The sequence below is a fragment of the Triturus cristatus genome, chromosome 2_2 (genome assembly GCF_964204655.1).
Source record: "Triturus cristatus chromosome 2_2, aTriCri1.1, whole genome shotgun sequence".
NCBI lineage: Eukaryota > Metazoa > Chordata > Amphibia > Caudata > Salamandridae > Triturus > Triturus cristatus.
In genome coordinates this window covers 505,663,244-505,681,235 of record NC_140582.1, presented here as the reverse complement: position 1 = coordinate 505,681,235, position 17,992 = coordinate 505,663,244, and the positions used below count along the sequence as shown (strand labels likewise).

At 46.6% G+C, this 17,992-nt stretch overlaps 1 protein-coding gene across 2 annotated transcripts in view; it reads right to left on the bottom strand.

The window, feature by feature from the left end:
- The window catches only part of REELD1 (reeler domain containing 1), a 274,056-nt gene that overhangs the window by 21,060 nt on the left and 235,004 nt on the right, over positions 1-17,992 (bottom strand). The gene's annotated exons all lie outside the window — the stretch shown is intronic.

The following is a 17,992-nucleotide window of genomic DNA, read 5'->3' as shown; positions in this document are numbered from 1 at the left end:
AGCTGATTGTTCACTCAGTGCTCTTTGGTACAATCACTATAGATGCTTAGAGTTCTCTTGGGGTTCAAACAGTGAAGTCGCTCCTCCTCCTTAGAAGGCTGTGGTAGAGCATAGAATGCTGGCAGGGTGATGTTTTGACTGACATGGAACTTTAGACAAGAAAGATGCCTGTGTCTGCAAAACCAACTTGTCTGGGAAGGAGGTGGTGTACGGCGGTTTGACACATGCCACGCTAATGTTATGGCAACGAGGAACACTCTCTTGAGGGTGAGAAGCCACAAGGAACAGCTGCGAAGTGCCTGAAAGCGAGTGCTTCCTTAGAAACGTGAGGACTAAGGTAAGGTAAGACTGTGGCATGACAAAAGGAGAGAAAGGAAACAAATGTAGTAAACCTTTGAAAAAGTGCAAAATACTTGGGAACTTGAACAGTGAAGGCTGATCAGGCAACTGCAAAAAGGCAGAAAGAGCCAAAAAGTACTCTAACTGTGCCCTGAGCAAAGCCCTCTCGTGCTAAACAACAGACCATCAGATAACTTTACTTGGAGGGGGTCTTTCTGCTGAGTACCACACCAAACCTGAAATTCGTCCAAATGTCAGACATTTGCAGTTTTTCTTGAGGGACGCCAGGCTGCCAAGATGACATCAACCATCTCCAGAGGAAGGTCAAAGGTGTTCAGCTTTTACTGTACATGTCTCAAGCATGAAAAGGGAGATTGCGAAAGCCTGGGTGCAGAGCCCTGCCCGGCTGCTGCTGCAGCAGATCCTCCCTGAGGGGCAGCCTGATTGGGAGGACAGGTGCTCAAGGCCAGGAGCTCTGGATACCCTACTCTCTGTGCCCAATCCAGGGCCACTAGGATGACTTGTGCCCGGTCGGTCCTTATCTTATTGAGAACTCGGGCCAGGAATGGTATTGGCGGAAAGGAATACAGGAGCCCCAAATTCCACTTGACGCAGAATGCGTCTCCAAGTGAGAGACACCTTGGAAACTCCAAGGAGCAGAAGTGCTGACATTGCGTGTTCTCGCCAGATTGAGCTAAGGTTCTCATTTGCAGAAGAGACCTTGTGCTGCCTCTGTGTGTAAATGCCACTCGTGATCCACTAGATGATAATGGCTGAGCTCCTCGGCCCTGGCATTTAGCATTCCTGCCAGGTGCTTCACCACCAGAAAAATTCCCTGGTGGGCCAACCATTTCCAGAGGTGCAGGACCACCTGGTACATGGTCCATGACCCCACCTCGGCTTGTTTGTTGCAGTACCACATGGGTGCACTGTGGTCCATGACCACCTGTACCAGCCTCCTCTTGATGGACAGAAGGAAGGCTTTCAACAACAAATGGATGGCCCTCAGCTCCAGCTGGGGCTCTGCCAGACAGCAGAGGCATCAGAATGCCACCTCACTCAGATTGCCACCTCAATCCAGAAGTAATGCGTTGGTGCCGATTGTCAGCTTTAGGTGGGGAAAAGAAAGAGATCTGCCACTGATCCATTTGTGGTCCAGCAACCACCATTGCAAACTTTTTCCAGTCTTCTCTGAAATCTCAATGTGGTCGGCGAGGACCCCTTTATGTTGGGTACACTAAGAGTTCAGATCCCATTCCAGAGCCTGCCTTTGCCACCTAATGTGCTTGACCAACGGGATGCAGGAGACCATCAGTCTCAGAGGTGACCTCACTGTAAACAAGGACCAAGGGTGAAAGAACAGGATCACAGCCTGAATGTCCTGAACTCTCTATCCTGGGGGAAAGTTACAAAACCGAACCGTGTCCAGAATGGCTCTGATGAAGGAGACCATCTAAGAAGGAGTCAGGTCTGACTTCGGCATGTTGATAGTGAACTTCACAGATGACAGGAGGTTTGCCGTTGTCTTGAGGTGGTTGACAACTGGTTACACAAATGCTGAGGCACAAAAAGAAGTCCAATATAGTGTCGCTGGCTATTAGCCACTCAGGTAGATAAGAAGTCCATATAACAATCATGATCTTTCTTTATGTATCCTTTATTCCAAAAGTATGTTTTTCAAAACATCCGAAACAGGCAGCCGACACGTGTTTCGTCTGAAAGGACTTTCTCAAGGCTGCAAGTGACAATAAATATCCAATTAAAATGTATCGATCACATAACAAAATCTATATGTACAATTACAAAATGTATAGGTACGCAATATGTGAACTAGTGAACATACATCCATCGTATTTGTAACCAAAAAATCACTAAAGCCAGAAAGCCCCAAAAGCTAGCACCAAGAAGAAATCAGAAAGGTATAACATGTGAAGAAAAACTGGGTTACAAAAAAATAAAAGAGTAGAGAGCCAAAATAGAACCGACACCCACATGTGATAAAGGTGCAGAGATCCTTATTTACACGGTGCCCTAAACCAGATAATGAGAAACCAACCAAACAAACGGTGGTCACCCTTCTCTAGTGGGGCAATTGTGAATTCGAGGAGTGCTAAAAACAAGAATAAAAGAAGAAGAGATGGCGGAGGATTCTGTCATTACTGTTTTATCACTATATACATCCGAAGTGCCAAGAGAAACAGAAGCAATGCACACAGAGAGATCGACCCACTAACCAATAGAGAAACTGGTCTCCAATGCCAACTAGTATATTGGCCAATTAATACTGCCATGTAAGAATCAGTTAGATACACTGTTTCTTACCTAAACACGAAAATGGACCATTATGGAGACAACTAGGTTGACAACTGCCTAAGGTGAGCCCGCCTTCAACTGCCAGTCATCAAGATAGAGGAAGACTAGAACCTATGAAAATGAAATGAAAATGAAAATAGATTTATTGAGCGCGATTGCTGCCCGGGGGCGTCCAAGCGCTAAGTTGTGCTGAGGCGGAGAGACCAGGAACGGAGGAATTAAGACACGAAGGATTTAGCGAACAGTAGTGTCTTCAAGTTTTTCCGGAATGAAAGCAGATTTGGATTCGATCGGAGTGAGAGGGGAAGGGCGTTCCAGAGTTTGGCAGTGTTTAGAGAGAACAGCCTGCCACCCGACCTGACCCTCTTCACTCTGGGAACAACAGCAAGAAAGGCTTCCATCGACCTAAGGTTCCTGTTTGGGTGATAGGGGGTTACAAGGTCGTTGTTAATGGGTGGGCCTGTTTTCCAAAAGGCGTGATGTGCCATGCATAACGCCTTGAATGCTACTCTCTGCCTCACTGGCAGCCAGTGGAGACTCTTCAGAGCAGGTCTGGCTGACTGGGATCGTGGAATCTGTAGCAGGGTGCGAGCTGCACAGTTTTGCACGATCTGTAATTTCCGGAGGGTCATTTCAGGAGCCCCAACATACAGGGCATTATTCGAGTCCAGACGAGACTGAATGAGGCCTTGTACCGCCACCTTTCTAGCTTCTAACGGTAGAAGTGGAAGGATCTTTCTGAGAATTCTTAGTAGGCCAAAGCATGTGGCGGACAGCTTCGTGGCCTGGGTGGTAAACGAGAGTTTGTTATCCAGCCACACTCCTAGGCTCTTCACACTTTCCTTGGGGGTGGGGGGGGGACCCAGAGTACAGGGCCATAGAGAGGTGAAAGGTACTGGGGGGGTTGGGCCTAGGAGCATTAGCTCCGTCTTGTCCCCATTCAGTTTTAGGGAGGAGGAGGTCATCCATCCCTTGACATCCTCTAAGCATTTTAGCAGATCTGCCGGGCATTGCCTGTTGTTGCTAGCGGCCAATGAGACCACTAGTTGAGTGTCGTCGGCGTATGACACAATTTTGATGCCATACGGTTCGACGACACCCGCCAGCGGCCTCATGTATACGTTGAACAGCACAGGGCTCAGGGAAGAGCCCTGTGGTACTCCGCAGCTGAGGGTTTTCCTGGAGGACATTGTCTCGCCATCAAAGATCCGAAAGGATCTCTCCGACAGGAAAGACTCAAACCACCTTAGTGCGTCGCCAGATACTCCGATGTCATGGAGACGGTTCAGCAAGGTGTTATGGCTGACCGTATCGAATGCGGCACTTAGATCAAGGAGGATCACTGCCACTGATCCCCCCTGATCCAGTACCCTTCGAGATTCTTCTGTGACTGCTAGCAAGGCGGTTTCAGTACCGTGCTTTGGTCTAAAGCCTGTCTGCGATGTGTGTAGCAGAGAATGGTTCTCCAGGAACTGAACGAGTTGGGCGTTTACAAACTTCTCCAGGACCTTGCTGACCCAAGGGAGAAGTGAGATGGGGCGATAGCTGGCGTTATCATCGGGATCTAGGCTAGGTTTTTTTAGCAGCGCCCGCACCATGGCTTGCTTCCATGTCGTAGGGACTACGCATGCAGAGATGGACGAGTTGAGAAGTTCCAGCATTATTGGCAAGGTGGTTTTAGATGCCTGCAGCAGGACATCTGGGGGGGCAGGGTCACATGGGGAGCCTGATTTAACTTGGCGTGCCACCTTATCTAAGGTGTCGAGATCCAGAAGAGGGAAGTGCTCAAGGGAGGGCTGCTCGGGATGAAGGTGCGATCTAGGAAGAGGTGAGGCAGTCGCGTCCCGGTTTGTAGCTACTGATGGGAATGTAGAGTAGATTTTTACAACTTTGTCATGAAAAAAGTTAGCAAGCTCATTACATTGGTCCTGGGTTTTATTGGGCGGGGTTGCTGTATTGGGGCTGGTGCATAGCTTTATTATACTAAAGATTTCCTTCGGCTTAGATTTAGCTTCAGGAATTTTATCTGAGTAGTAGGTTGCTTGGGCGAGCCTGATTCCTGTTTTATAGGTTTTAATCGCCTCTTTATAGGCGGCCTTTTTGTCCGGAAGGAAATCTAGTCGCCAGGCTCTCTCTTGTTGCCTGCAACGGCGTTTTAGTTCCCTCAGGGATTCGGAGAACCAGGGTGCAGATTTGTGTATTTTCTTTGAGGAAGATCTGCGAAGAGGGAGGATCGGGTCCAATGAATTTGTAATCCAGTCTACAAAATTACTATTTGCCACATTAGGGTCTGGGCAGGGTAGTGGACGAGTAGCGTCCAGAATGTGTACCCAGGCATCCACAGGGAGCTTTTTCCAATTTCTTCTGGTCGTGGATTGGGGTGGTAACTGGGGGACTTTTTGTGTGGTCCAAGTAAACGGGACCAGAAAGTGGTCCGACCGTGGGATGGGAATAGGTAAATCGACCGTCAGACCCGGGCAGTTGCTGAATATGGGGTCCAGCAAATTGCCCTTTTCGTGAGTTGGAGCTGACACCAGCTGGGACATTTGAAGAGCTCCAAGGTCCTCTGTTATTTCCTTAGCGAATTGGTCTGAGGGGGAGTTAAAGTGGAAGTTAAGGTCCCCTAAAACCGTGTGGTTGGCCGCAGCCATAGTTCTTTCTGCTATAATCTCTGGAAGAGATCTGTGGAACATTTTAGGTTGTTCTGGGGGGCGATAAATCAGGGTGCCGGAAAAAGAGCTATTAGCATTCATCTCGATGCAGAAAGCCATGCTCTCACACTCGGGAATGGTTTCTGTTGAGGTGCGGCATTGGTACTGGGTCTTCAATACGATCGCCAGACCTCCCCCTCTCCCTTCCGATCTGTCTAGCCGGACAATATGATACCCTGTAGGTAGAGCTGATACTACGTCTGGCTCGGAGTGCGCCTTAAGCCATGTCTCCGTCAGGAAAAGGACGTCTGGTTTTTGTTCCTCTAGCAACATAGCAATCTGCGTGCTATGTTTGGGTAGGGAGCGGCAATTTAGGGCAAACATGCGGTATGTTTGTGCCAAAATAGACTTATAGGGATGGCGGAAGGAATATTTACAGAATGGGCATTGAGTAGGAAGCTCTGTAGGGGCGTAGATATGGGTACAGTGAGCACCGACTCCACTGCTTATGCTACGAAGGGCCGCCGAGGAATAGGTCTTGACCAGAAGAGTGTGGGGATCAGGGTTTATGGCCCCTGGCCCCGTCTGGTCGCGGACGGGCGCAGACGGGCTTGCCTTAGGCGCGCCTTCGGCGCGCAATCGTCGCGCCCGCTGCGCTCGTCCGCTGCGCTTCCGGTGGGGGCTCATGCTTTGTGGCGGAGGAGGGGAGGGGTTAAAGGGGGCGTGGCTTCGCTAGTGGGCGTGTCCTGACAACAGGCCAATCACGTCGCGGCAGCTGGTAAGACCATGTCCACGTCAGCAAGCAATCAGCTGAGTGGCGAGGGATCAACAGAATCGGCGATTTTAAAACAATTCACAATAGTTATTAGAAATAAGTAAAATTAGCTGTTTGTCCCTGCTCCCGGCTGTGCCTCAGGAGCTAAAGCTAGCAAAACGCTGCGCTCGTAGTCAGCGCGCGTTTTGTGTGAAAGGGGGCGTGGCTTCGCTAGTGGGCGTGTCCTGACAACAGGCCAATCACGTCGCGGCAGCTGGTAAGACCTTGTCCACGTCAGCAAGCAATCAGCTGAGTGGCGAGGGATCAACAGAATCGGCGATTTTAAAACAATTCACAATAGTTATTAGAAATAAGTAAAATTAGCTGTTTGTCCCTGCTCCCGGCTGTGCCTCAGGAGCTAAGCTAGCAAAACTATGACCTCCAAATATGCGGTGCTACCACCAGCATCAATTTTATGAACACCCGAGGGTCACTGGTGAGACCAACTGGGAGCACAGTGATCTGAAAATGCAGCCAAGTTCACAATTAATTGTAGCTTGGACTCCACTAATTCCATCGGGCGTGCCGTTAGCAAAGGCACCAGTGTCGCCATTCGCTGCCACGCTTGGCTGCAGTCAATCGGTTTTACAAACAATGTCCATTTGTCCATCATGGACATGCCTTTTGATGGGAGTTGCCTGTTTTGCGAGAGGACAGATTCTGCTCGCAAGTGGTTCATGGAGAGAAGAATTATTGCACACTCTCTGGGCTAATCTACCGCACTACACCAACTGCGTCATCTCTATCGCTTCTTTAGCAGCTTCGGCAAAAGTAGCCCATGCTGTCAGCCAATCCAACCTCAACAAAGTGCCCAGCAGTTTTGCGTGTCGAAGCCATGGTGACCGCTGCCTCTGCGGTCAAGGTCAATGTGCTACCCAGTCCACTTGCCCCCTTGCAGCCCAACCTCCAAACCCGATAGTGTGCCCTCCCCTTAGTGGAGCACAGAAATCCAGTGGGAGGCAGAATCTGATGATTCTTTCCAGGATGGCTTGACACAACATCGGACAGGTGGGTACTGCAAATTGTTTAGAAGAGATTTGCCCTGTCCTTCTTTTTCATTTCGCCTCACCTTTCACCTTCCCCCCAACGACAGAGAGAGGACCATGTGTCCATTTGTGGCAGAAAGTTCTAGCCCTTCTGGGCAAAGGGGCTATGAGGAGTGTCTTCAACAGAAAGAGCGGAAGTAGAGGGCCCTTGCATTCCTATTGGTTCACATGATTTTGTAACTTCGACATGGGAAATGTCTGAAATAAAATAGACAGCGAATTGACCAGAGGCAATTTTAAACACACCACCTAATCTACCACACCTCCGACACCTCAGAAAAAGGCATCATCCCTCTGTTTGGTAAACACTAGACATTGAGATAAGAAGGTCTCCGGCAAAGAGGGGCCCACTGTTTATTGCAGGGCCCACCCATTGAGGAGTATAGCCCGATAATGAAGCATGCCACTCTGGTAGGTGAGGGCCAGGGTGGAAGGAATTGGAAATGTGTTTGAGTTTGTCCTGCTTATAGATGCCTGCACCACCAAGCTTTTAGGGTGGTTCTGCGATAAAAATGCAAGGTTGCCAGGGGGTGGACAGTGGTGTGCAATCTGTGGTTGACCAGGGAAGAAAAGGCAAGAGGGGCTCATTGGTTCTTTGCCCCAGCTGGAAGACTTCTGTCAGGACATTGATCTTGATCTCCAAGGTAGGGAGCTGGAGATGAAGGACTTCGGCTGCCCTATGCATGTAAGAAGCTTTCTCCTATGGCAGGACCAGAGGGAGGGAGGAGCCCCAATTCAAGGGAGGTATAAAAACCACTAGATTCCTTCAGGCCATCATAACAATTGTCTTTATGACATGGCTGTCCAATCTCATCACTTGCATCATAGTCATTGTCTGAATCCATGCCGAACACAGAATGCAGGGAAGAGGTTATTTCTTTTGAAGGTTGCAGATCAGGGGGAAGGAAGTGGACCCAGTACAGCAGCCAAGCTTGCCCTTGGTCGAAGTCGAACAGGCACGGACTCGGAATTAGAGAGGACAATAGGCATTTCGTCTTCTGGCATCGGAGTCAGAGTGCTGAGAACCAGCGTGGATCATGGCGCCAGGGGCAGAGTTCGAAATGGAGCTGGTGGTGCTGTGATTGTCTCAAAGGGTCCAACTGGTGTTCAGGGGGATCCTGCCGGCAATATTCCAGATGGAGAACTTCGAAGTTCAGTGGAAGCTGAAAGCATGCTGTTAGAAATGGGGGTCTCTGGTTAGTAGATGTAGGTACCTTTGTCCAAATAGGGACTCTTGCTTCTAGTTATGGTAAGGGGGACACACTTCTAAAATAACCCCTGCTCACCCCCTTGGTAGGTTGGCACGAGCAGACAGGCTTATCTCAGAGGCAGTGTGTAAAGCATTTGTGAACATATAGAGTAATACAGTGAAAACATTCCAAATGAACACCCCACCAGTTTAGAAAAATAAGTGATCTTTATCTAAACCAAACAAGTCCAAACGACAAAAATTCACAATACACTAATAAAAATATGACTTTCAAATGGTAGAAATAGTTCAGTTCAAAGTAAATTGCAGATGCAACACTTTTCACACAAAGTACCTTGGATGTGTCACGCACACAAACAAAAAGGGTCTCAGGGAAGGTGATGCGTTGGTTCCTTGCTCCGGGCAAGGTGATGCGTCAGTTCCTTACTGCTGCGCAGGGGAGGTGATGCGTCGGTTCCTTACCGGAGAGGAGGTGATGCGTCGGTTTCTTACTGCATGGGGAGGTGATGTGTCGATTTCTGACTGTGTCCCCCAATGATGCGATGATCCGCGAGGATGCGTGGTTTCTTGCAGCTGCACAGCAGGCCGTGCATCGGAATTGTTGCGGTGATCCTAGACTTCGTAGATCTATGCACTCAATGCTGCATGTGGCAATTTCTTGAGCCTCGGGCAGGCGCTGCGATGATTTCTTCTGCGGTGCATCGGAAACAGGTGCGGATGCATCGCGCTTCACAAAGTTGCGTTACTTTTCCCAGCTCCCAGTAGCAAACAGCCTCCAGAGGTCCAAACAACAGCAGGCACCTCTTAGCAGGCCAGAACTCCCAGCAAGGAAGTCCAGGGGAGCTTGTGGTGAAGTCTTTGTGTCCCTGAAACTCCAGAACAGGAGACAAGCTCAAATTCAAGCCCTTGGAGATCTTTCTCAAGCAGGGAACGCAGGAAACAGCAAAGTCCTTTCTCCTTTCCTTGGCAGCAAGTAGCCACCACAGGCCAACCCCAGACAGCAAACAGCACAGGGAGAGTATTCCTCCTCAGCTTCTCCAGCTCTTCACAGTGGCAAACGTTCCTCTTGATTACCAGAAGGGATCTAAAGGTCTGGGGTCTGGATCCCTCTTTTTATACAGTAAATCTCTTTGTTCTCTCCTGGCCCAGGGCTCTGAGCCCAGTCCAAACCGGTTCTAGGGGGCACTTTGCAAGTGCACAACAACCTCCATTGTCAGAGTGAGCCCTAGCTCCAGACACCCCACAGGGGGTAGAGCCATCATTGTGGAAGGCAGGAACAGCCCTATTCAGGTGCAGGTGCTACTCCCCCCCACACTCCAAATGCAGACCAGGCCTATTTAGCCTAGTGCTGACTCATCCAGACTCTCTGGAGCTTCTGCACATCCCCAGCCCCTGTCACTCCAAGCAGACAGTCAATATACATCCTAGCAGAGGCACGCTGGATGGGTAAGCAAGAAAATACCTACTTTTAAAAGATACATTTTAACATTCTGAGTTCAGGCATACTAAACTTTATTTTCCGATCTGGTTCCCAGGGGCAGTTATGCTTATCAGATGTTATATGCAAACTCCCCATTCTATACTATGGGAACAGATAGCCTTACAATAGTGAAAAACAAAATTGGCAGTATTTCACTATCAGGACATGCCCCACACATCCACACATCCGGGCATGTCCTACCTTTCACATACAATGCACCCTGCCCACAGGGTTACCTTGGGCAAACCTTAGGCATGAGCAACAAGTAAGAAACGGGACGGTGAAGCCCTGGCAAGTGGGTGCATGTGTCAAGTCAACATGGCAGTATTAGACTGCACACAGGCTGTGCAATAGCATGCCTGAATTACATTTACAGGCTGCTTATGTGAGTGGCACAACCAGTGCTGCAGGCCCACTAGCAGCATTTGATTTACAGGCCCTGGGCTCACACAGTGCACTGTACTAGGGACTGACTAGTAAATCAAATCAGCCAATTATGGAAACACCAATCCATACATACAATTTACAGAGAGAGCATATGCACTTTAGCCCTGATCAGCAGTGGTAAAGTGCCCAGAGTCATAAAACTAACAAAAACAGGTCAGAAACAGAAGGCCACAAAGCGAAAAAATCTGGGGATAAACCCGCTGTACATTCCAGGTCTAAAACATGCCACATGGAGTTGGCAAGGATCCAGAGAGTGGGAGCATGACCTCACCGAACTCTCCGATCTGTTTTAGAGCTGTGGACGGCCCTGGAAACTTAACTTGCGTTGTGCCGGAATAAGTTACAGGATAGGTTTTGGGAGGTGACATTTTCCTTGCACACTAAAAATTGAAAGAATTTGTATAGGTAAAGGTGTCAAAGAAAGTAGGAGTCTCTGTAACAAAGATTTTGCAGCCAGCAGTGCCTTCCTCAACACTGGGGAAATTAAGCTGCACTAGTTAAAATGTTTTATAATCTGGCTTTTTATAGCCTGGAAAATGGTCTGAACTTACCATGCAGAAAAATGTTGAAAAAAGTATTGTAAGAATTCTGTAGGAGTCAAAGGCAAGCATATAGTCAATGAATGATATGAGAGGTAGCTGAATTCCAGGGCAGAAGTGTACTATTACTACATTATGATGTAGTGTTCTTTAAACAGGTAAGTTTTCAACTTTTCCTAAACTGGAACAGTGATGGGTGGGTACAGGGATACTGGTCAAGATCCTGGTGCATAGAATGGAATGGAAAAAGGCTGCTGGTTTTATTTTTTTATTTTTTTAGACTTCCTAGTCTGCACTCTGATGTTGCCGTGGCTGGTGGTTTGCCTAGAGCCACTAGAGAAGGTGAGCTTTTCTGTAAGAAAAGCAGCGATGTTGTTTATGGTGACTTTGTAAACGATGCAGATAGTTTTGAAGATGGTGAAGGCTGACAAAGGGAGCCAATGAATTTCTATCAGGGTGGAGGGTGATGTGATCCTATTTGTTAAGGCAATTGATGAAAAGTGCAGTAGCATGTAGGGTGCCCTGGGTGGGGGGCTAATATGGAGTCTGGGAGGCCACACAGCAGGGCATTACCAACATCCACATAAAAATGTACTGGGGCTTGAACTGCAGTTCTTACGGTTGCGTATGCAACCTGGAATAGTGCTGGCAATGTAAGCATGGTCTACGTAATAGTAGCCACGCATGGCACAAAAGTGGCATGGAGGTGTGCCCATCATGGCTGCGAAGCAGTTTTTGGGAGGGTCTGTGAGTGACATATTTTGACGTATTTTTTTCTCTCTACAAAGCTGCAGGTGCCCTCAGTGCCGGCTGCTGTGCTGTGTCTCGGGCTGTGCTCTGGGGAAGGAGACATGATCATTTGACCAACAGTTTCAAAGTGCATGCTTGAATCGTGGCTATGTGTTTTCTGAGGCCCTGCATATCGTTCATATCCGCGTTTGTTGGTGCAGGTAAGAATTCCTCTGTTTGCTTTCATAGAATCCCAGCTTTGCTTTCCAGTGAAGATTATCTGACCCCCTCCGGCTCCCGTCCAGTCCACGTAGATCTGGAGGAAGTGCACCTGCTGGAAAGGATCAGTTCATGCCTGCATTCTTCTTCATGGTAGCCACAAAAGCAGCTGCAGAAACCAATGATTTCCTTCCTCACGTTAAGGTTGGAGGGCACAGTATATCTGCTTTCCTCCTGAAGACAGTGTTTCATAACTGACAAGTGATATCCTAATACACACCATGCCTTTTCGCTCAATCTTTCTAGCAGTCATTATTTCCATTGTTTCAGAAGGACATTTTTTCCGCCCAACCCTCAGACGAGTGACCCATTTCTTTGCTGCGATCACTTTATGCGAACACTTTATTTATTTGTGTAGGTGCAAGCTGAGAAACATCCATGCGACCCAGCCGCTCGACTTAGTGCCTGTCGGATAAAGCACGAACAGAGAAGCACAAGTCCCGAAAAGGAATAAAGAAGCGGGCATTTAATATGTTAAATATGTTATAATTTTGTATAAACAGCAAAGTGTTAACATTATTTCCTATCTTGGCTCGCTTACCAAAATAATAATGACTAGTGATTCAGCTATGTTAAATGGTATGACGTGGATCGTCTCTTTTGAGCCCTCTGTGAATTTGCACTAGTTCCATTCGATAATTGATCGCTTTTAATTCTTATGTTTGTCTTTTACCTTTTTTACATGGCCTTACGAGTTACAAGTTCTCTTCTGCTGTGCAATTTTAGATATTTTTGTTTGTATTTTTCTTCAGTCGAAATTCGTCATCTTAACTCGTGTTTAGCTCCTCATTGTCAGCATAGTTTTCATATCAATGTATTTTTTAAAACACTTTTACTTTTTCGTGCAGTATATTCAGAGAAGCTGGCTTTTAAGAAATTTCTATTCCCTTGAGGAGGCAGGTTTTCACTTTTTCCTTGGGCACTGCCAGATGGAAAGAATCCTGAGTTATGGGCAGAAATCTTTCCAGGGCTGTTCTTTACACCTTCTGGTTTGCTTGAAAATGCACCATTCGCCCACTCTTTTTTCAAAAATGTCTCAGGGGTGACCCTCGCAGAATCCCCCATAGTTGGTTCAGGCACGCTCGCTACTCTCGCTCACCGCAGTGAAGTACGACAATTGTTTTCCACCTCACCACTTTCAAATGTCACCAGCCTCCACTGAGTGCAAATGTTATCAAAACAGCATACCAAAGGCAGAGGCATAGCTTATTAAGCGAGATTTGGGGGGGGAGGGTGAATCTCAAATATTTCAACTAAAAAAGCAGTGGGCTGCACGCCGGAGGGGTGAGATGACCAAGGTTTGGTATGGTCTGTTTCCATGAGGCAAGGGTCAGCATAGATTTCCTTTAGGTAGGCCTCTGTCTAGAGTGACACAGTGGATGAAAACCGATGGGCTGGAATGCTATCCCGAGTGATTGCCACTGGTTCAGCTATTTGCAAGTATTCTTCCGATTACCTTTTGGGTGTTCATCTGCCAGTAGTATGCCTGGACTGCTTTCCCAGCCTATTACTGCCAATGCTTGTGAATTCTAAAAAGTAGTAAATTATCACCCATTCAAGGAGTACTTCTATGGGTGCAGGTTTACTACTTTTTTGGTAAACAGGTCACTATATACATTTAAGATCCTTTTCTAAAAAATGAACAAGTTAAAACCTCTTAGTGAAACAGGAACAATACAAAAAAACGACATTGACATAGCACACTTGACTCAGGGCCCTCAGACCCAAATACCCAATCAAGAAATAATTTGAGGGGTGTCACACCCCAAACACCCCCGCTGAACCTTTACCTCTGCCCGTCCTCCCTGGGTCGGGTAGTTCTCTCTGGGAACTCATGACTATGGCCACGTACAACACAATGGCCTGGAGTCCCTGCCCTGGAATCACTTATTTTTTAATGTATTTTCACTACATGCACTCGTCTTTGTCTGTGGTGCAAGAACCCTTGATGGTAGAGTTGCCAAATCGGTGAATGTGGGAAGGGCTCCTTATTTCTAGTCCCCACCTTTTCAAATAATGTTATCAAGTGACTGATGGCCCCATGTTTTAGACCCTATTCACAAATAGAGGAGAGTGTGAAGGCAAATTAATTGGGTGAGCATGGGTCTGGCTTGGCTCTAAAAGATTGTGCACGAACCGAGCCATGAAAATGTTTATGTATATCATGCAACAAACATAATGTACAAATATGATACAATCTCTTCAAACTTAAAAAAATGAATTTGTTTAGCAAGTGTGTCACCTTAGTACATCAGATTATATCACTGCATAGACAGACATTTATTAATAGTGATAGTGTTTAGAAACATTCAGGGCTCACCCTCTGCCCCCAATGACAAAGTCATTAGTGAACTAAGAGGCAAGTTAGTAGTCATCTAAACCCTGAGGCCTAGATTTGCTAAGAGTTTGCGCCAGGATTGCATCACTTTCGTGGCAAAGCCCGATGCACAATTCTTTTTGGCATTTACTATGCCACACAAAGTCGGCTTGCATGGCTTTGCGTGGTTTAGTAAACAGAAAGGAATGCAAGGCAGCACCTTGCACTGCCTTACATTAATTTTGGTCGAATAGGTGTTACATGGGTGGTGCATGGACATTCCCATGCAACCACCAATGTATGTTAATGCAAACCAGTTTTACAAAGACTTGTAAACATGGGTTAATGCCAAAATGGTGCCCCTAAACTACAGACGCAAACAAGGGAAAATATCTTAATTTCTCCTTGTTACTTCCTCTTTTCATGTGTGCAGCATACTACAGCACACACAAAAAGACAATGGAAATGACAAATTTATTGCATGAGTACTTAAAATCATTACAAGATACATAAAAATGCAGGTGTTGTGATGAGGAAGAACGCAATCAATAAAAATCCTTAAAAATGATGCTTCCTGTATAAATTCCTATTCATAATATTGCAATTGTAAAAATAAAATGTATTCAAAATTTATAGAGGTACGAATTATCTTACTAGTAAAACACATTATCATTTTAAAATCCTTAAATAAAGGAGGATTGGTGGATGCAAGCGCATATTCATAATAAAGTGCTGGGACGGATAAAATACGTGCCAACGACGTATGCATGAGCAGCTCGGGGTCGTGCGGGAATCAAAATATCTGGAATACCACAGGACCATAACATTAAAGTGAAAAGTACAGTGCCTGAGGGTATACGACTTATAAAGTGGAGACGGCATGTTATAAATAGATATACAAGCTCAACTCGCCGTCGTGCGGGTCATAATAACACAAGACCATAACGTTAAAGTGCAAAGTGAAATGCCTGAGTGTGTAAGATTTATAAAGTGCAGACAGCATATGAAAAATAGATATACAAGCGCCGCTCGAGGTCAGGCCGGGCATAGTAAGACCTGGGATACTACAGGAGAATAAGTTCAAGGTTGTGTTTTACAAATTGTGAGCAATGACATTCCAATGCAAAGAGCTTTACCCAAAAGAATGCGATTTATGGAATCAAGATGGCAGAATTAGTCAGAGTTTGCGGCAAGGGTACAGGCCACTTCATCACATACCCCTATCATGCTGGATGATGACCCTTTAACTGCTGAGGCTGTTGGCTGTTCCTACTCTTTAACAGAATGTGGGCTTGGGATATACATTCCCCGAACTTGGCCATGTCAGTCACTGATTCCTGGTTGTATAGAAGAGAAACTGCCTCTTTGGCCGAACGGATGCCATGTTGTAGAAAAATAGGCCTCAATAAGGTTCAAAGGCCTGGTAGCAATGCTGGACAGCAGAGTAGTATGTGTGCTAGAGATTCCCTTCTATAATTACACTATCTGCAGGAGGTGAGGGTTTCAAGAGATCTCCAAGCAGCATTCAAACCTCTAATTGGGAGTGGGAGTAATCTTGCTGACAAAATTTGTTTTGACGTGTATTTTCCCACTGCCTGATAGGGATGGAGTTGAGTTGAATTGTTCAGTTGCAACGCCATTAGTGACTTGTGTAGGGCGTTAGCTAAAAGGGCTTCCATACCCAATTCTCGTGAGAGGTGATACAACTGTTTTCTCATTGCGGATTGGATGCTTGTATAGCTGATCATATTTGTGTCCCAGTTTTCCACCTAGAGTTGCAGGCATTCCTTGTAGCTTCATGGAGCAAGGATTGTTAGCGCTTGTCAAAATAATTTTTATTAAAGCCTTCATAGTGTTGGCAGGAGTGGCCGTTGACGGGAAATAGTATTTAGCCAGGGCTGCCTAGTTTTCGAGATTTTGCTGCACAAGCCCAAATTCCAACCTGATCAAAGTTTTCTTTGCAAGAGGGAGGAGATGGAATGAAGTCTTGCAGGCTGTGCACTGGATATTTTCTAGGGCAGTTCCCCACATGCCTGGGAATGCTTGCTGAGCATAATTGAGCGCAGGGAGAAATTTAGCGCGGACCACCCCCCATATGGTGGTGGATGTTGGACTGTCAAGGGTGGTGTTCAATTTTGCACAGGGCATACGTGACCATTTGTGCTTTTCTTTTTCTTTTTTGTAGATGCAGGTTTGGTTTGCCGGACTTGCATAGCCCTGCTCCCAGATAGATATAATGTTGTGTACAGTCCAGCCTTTGTGGCCCTCTGCCACCATCTAGTGGACCTCTTCTTAGGATATTTCCCAAAGATCACTATTTTTGTTTTATTCTCATTGGCCACAAGCTCATTCCTAAGATTGTATGTATTCAGGGCATTGAGGGCTTTTTGAAGACCAATTCTCGTGTGGTGGAATAACACTAAATCTTCCGCATACTTCATGAGTGGAATTCTCCTGACACCGATTTTTGAAGTGACTAGGCCGGCACCAGATAAGTTTAGGCCCAATTCCGCTGTATAAAGGTTGAATAACTTAGGGGCCAGCACACAGCCCTGTTTTAATCCGCGATCTATGTTGATCTTAGCACTGGCTGTTTTCCCCATGAGTTTGGGGTATAAGGACATGATTGCTCGTAGCAGTTTGGGACAGATGTTCCACCTCTCTAGCTTCTGACATAATATGTTCCAGACGACTCTTTCAAAAGCGGCCAAGTGGTTGATGAAACATGGGAACACCGGGAGTAATGTATGGGTTACTCCTTGAGGAGCAAGGTATGAGAGGACAAAAATAGTGTCCACCGTTGACCCTCCTGGGTGAAACCCTGTTTGGTAGAAGGGTAGTGAGCCTTCCACGCAGACCCATTGCGCTGACTCCTGGAGTAGTATGCTGGCGTATGCTTAACCCTCGATGTCCAACAGTGCTATTAGCCAGTAATTTCTTGGGTCAGTGTTGGAGCACTTGTTGAAGATGGGCTGAAGAAGGGATCCTATCCATGACCTGGGACCTCTTTGAGGAGTCTATATTCAGCATACAATGGCACTAGTGTTGAATCCAAATACCGCGCATCTTCTTTGAATAATAACCTCTGGAAGGCCGTTGGGGCCAGAAGCACTGTCCTTTCTGATCTTCTTAAGGACTTTATGTATGGCAGATTTGCTCCATGCTGAGTGTTCCCTTGAAGCTGATTTCGTTGCTGTGTCATTTACGTCTGCATCCTTCTTGTTAGCTGGGTTGATAGGGGAGGCTTTATACAGCGGCTCGGAATAATGTGATTTAACATGTGCAATCCATTTCCCTGCTTGAAAGCACACACAGAAAGAGGAATATGCCTCTAAGGATTGTTTTTGTGCAGGAAGGTATCCTTTCCTGCACAATAAAAAATCCTGCTGGTAATGCAACCACCCTTGCATGGTGCAATGGTGCTTGTGTTGGCGCTAGTCAGCATACAGTGCACCAACACTGGGAGAGAGCAAAAGGGTGTCAAATCTTAGTAGATATGGCTCATTTCTGTTCTCTCCATTTCACACAGCTCAGCAAGTTGCCTTGCTGTGCTGCATTGCGTTGTGTTGCATTGTATTAAATAAAAGTAAATCTGGCCCTAAATGTGGCCTAGATTCTTATTATAGATGGAATAATAGTCTATTAAATCAAATATGTGAGGTCCTTGCATTAGCGCACGTATTCTTAATGCCCAGCTTTGCATCTCTAATGAGATGCAAAGTGGGCGTTCCTGACCTGACATGACAGGAGAAATGTCGCTAAGCGACATTTCTCCTATCATCAAGCCCCACGCTATGAAGCATAGCGGCAAGAAAAGTAGCGCTAACC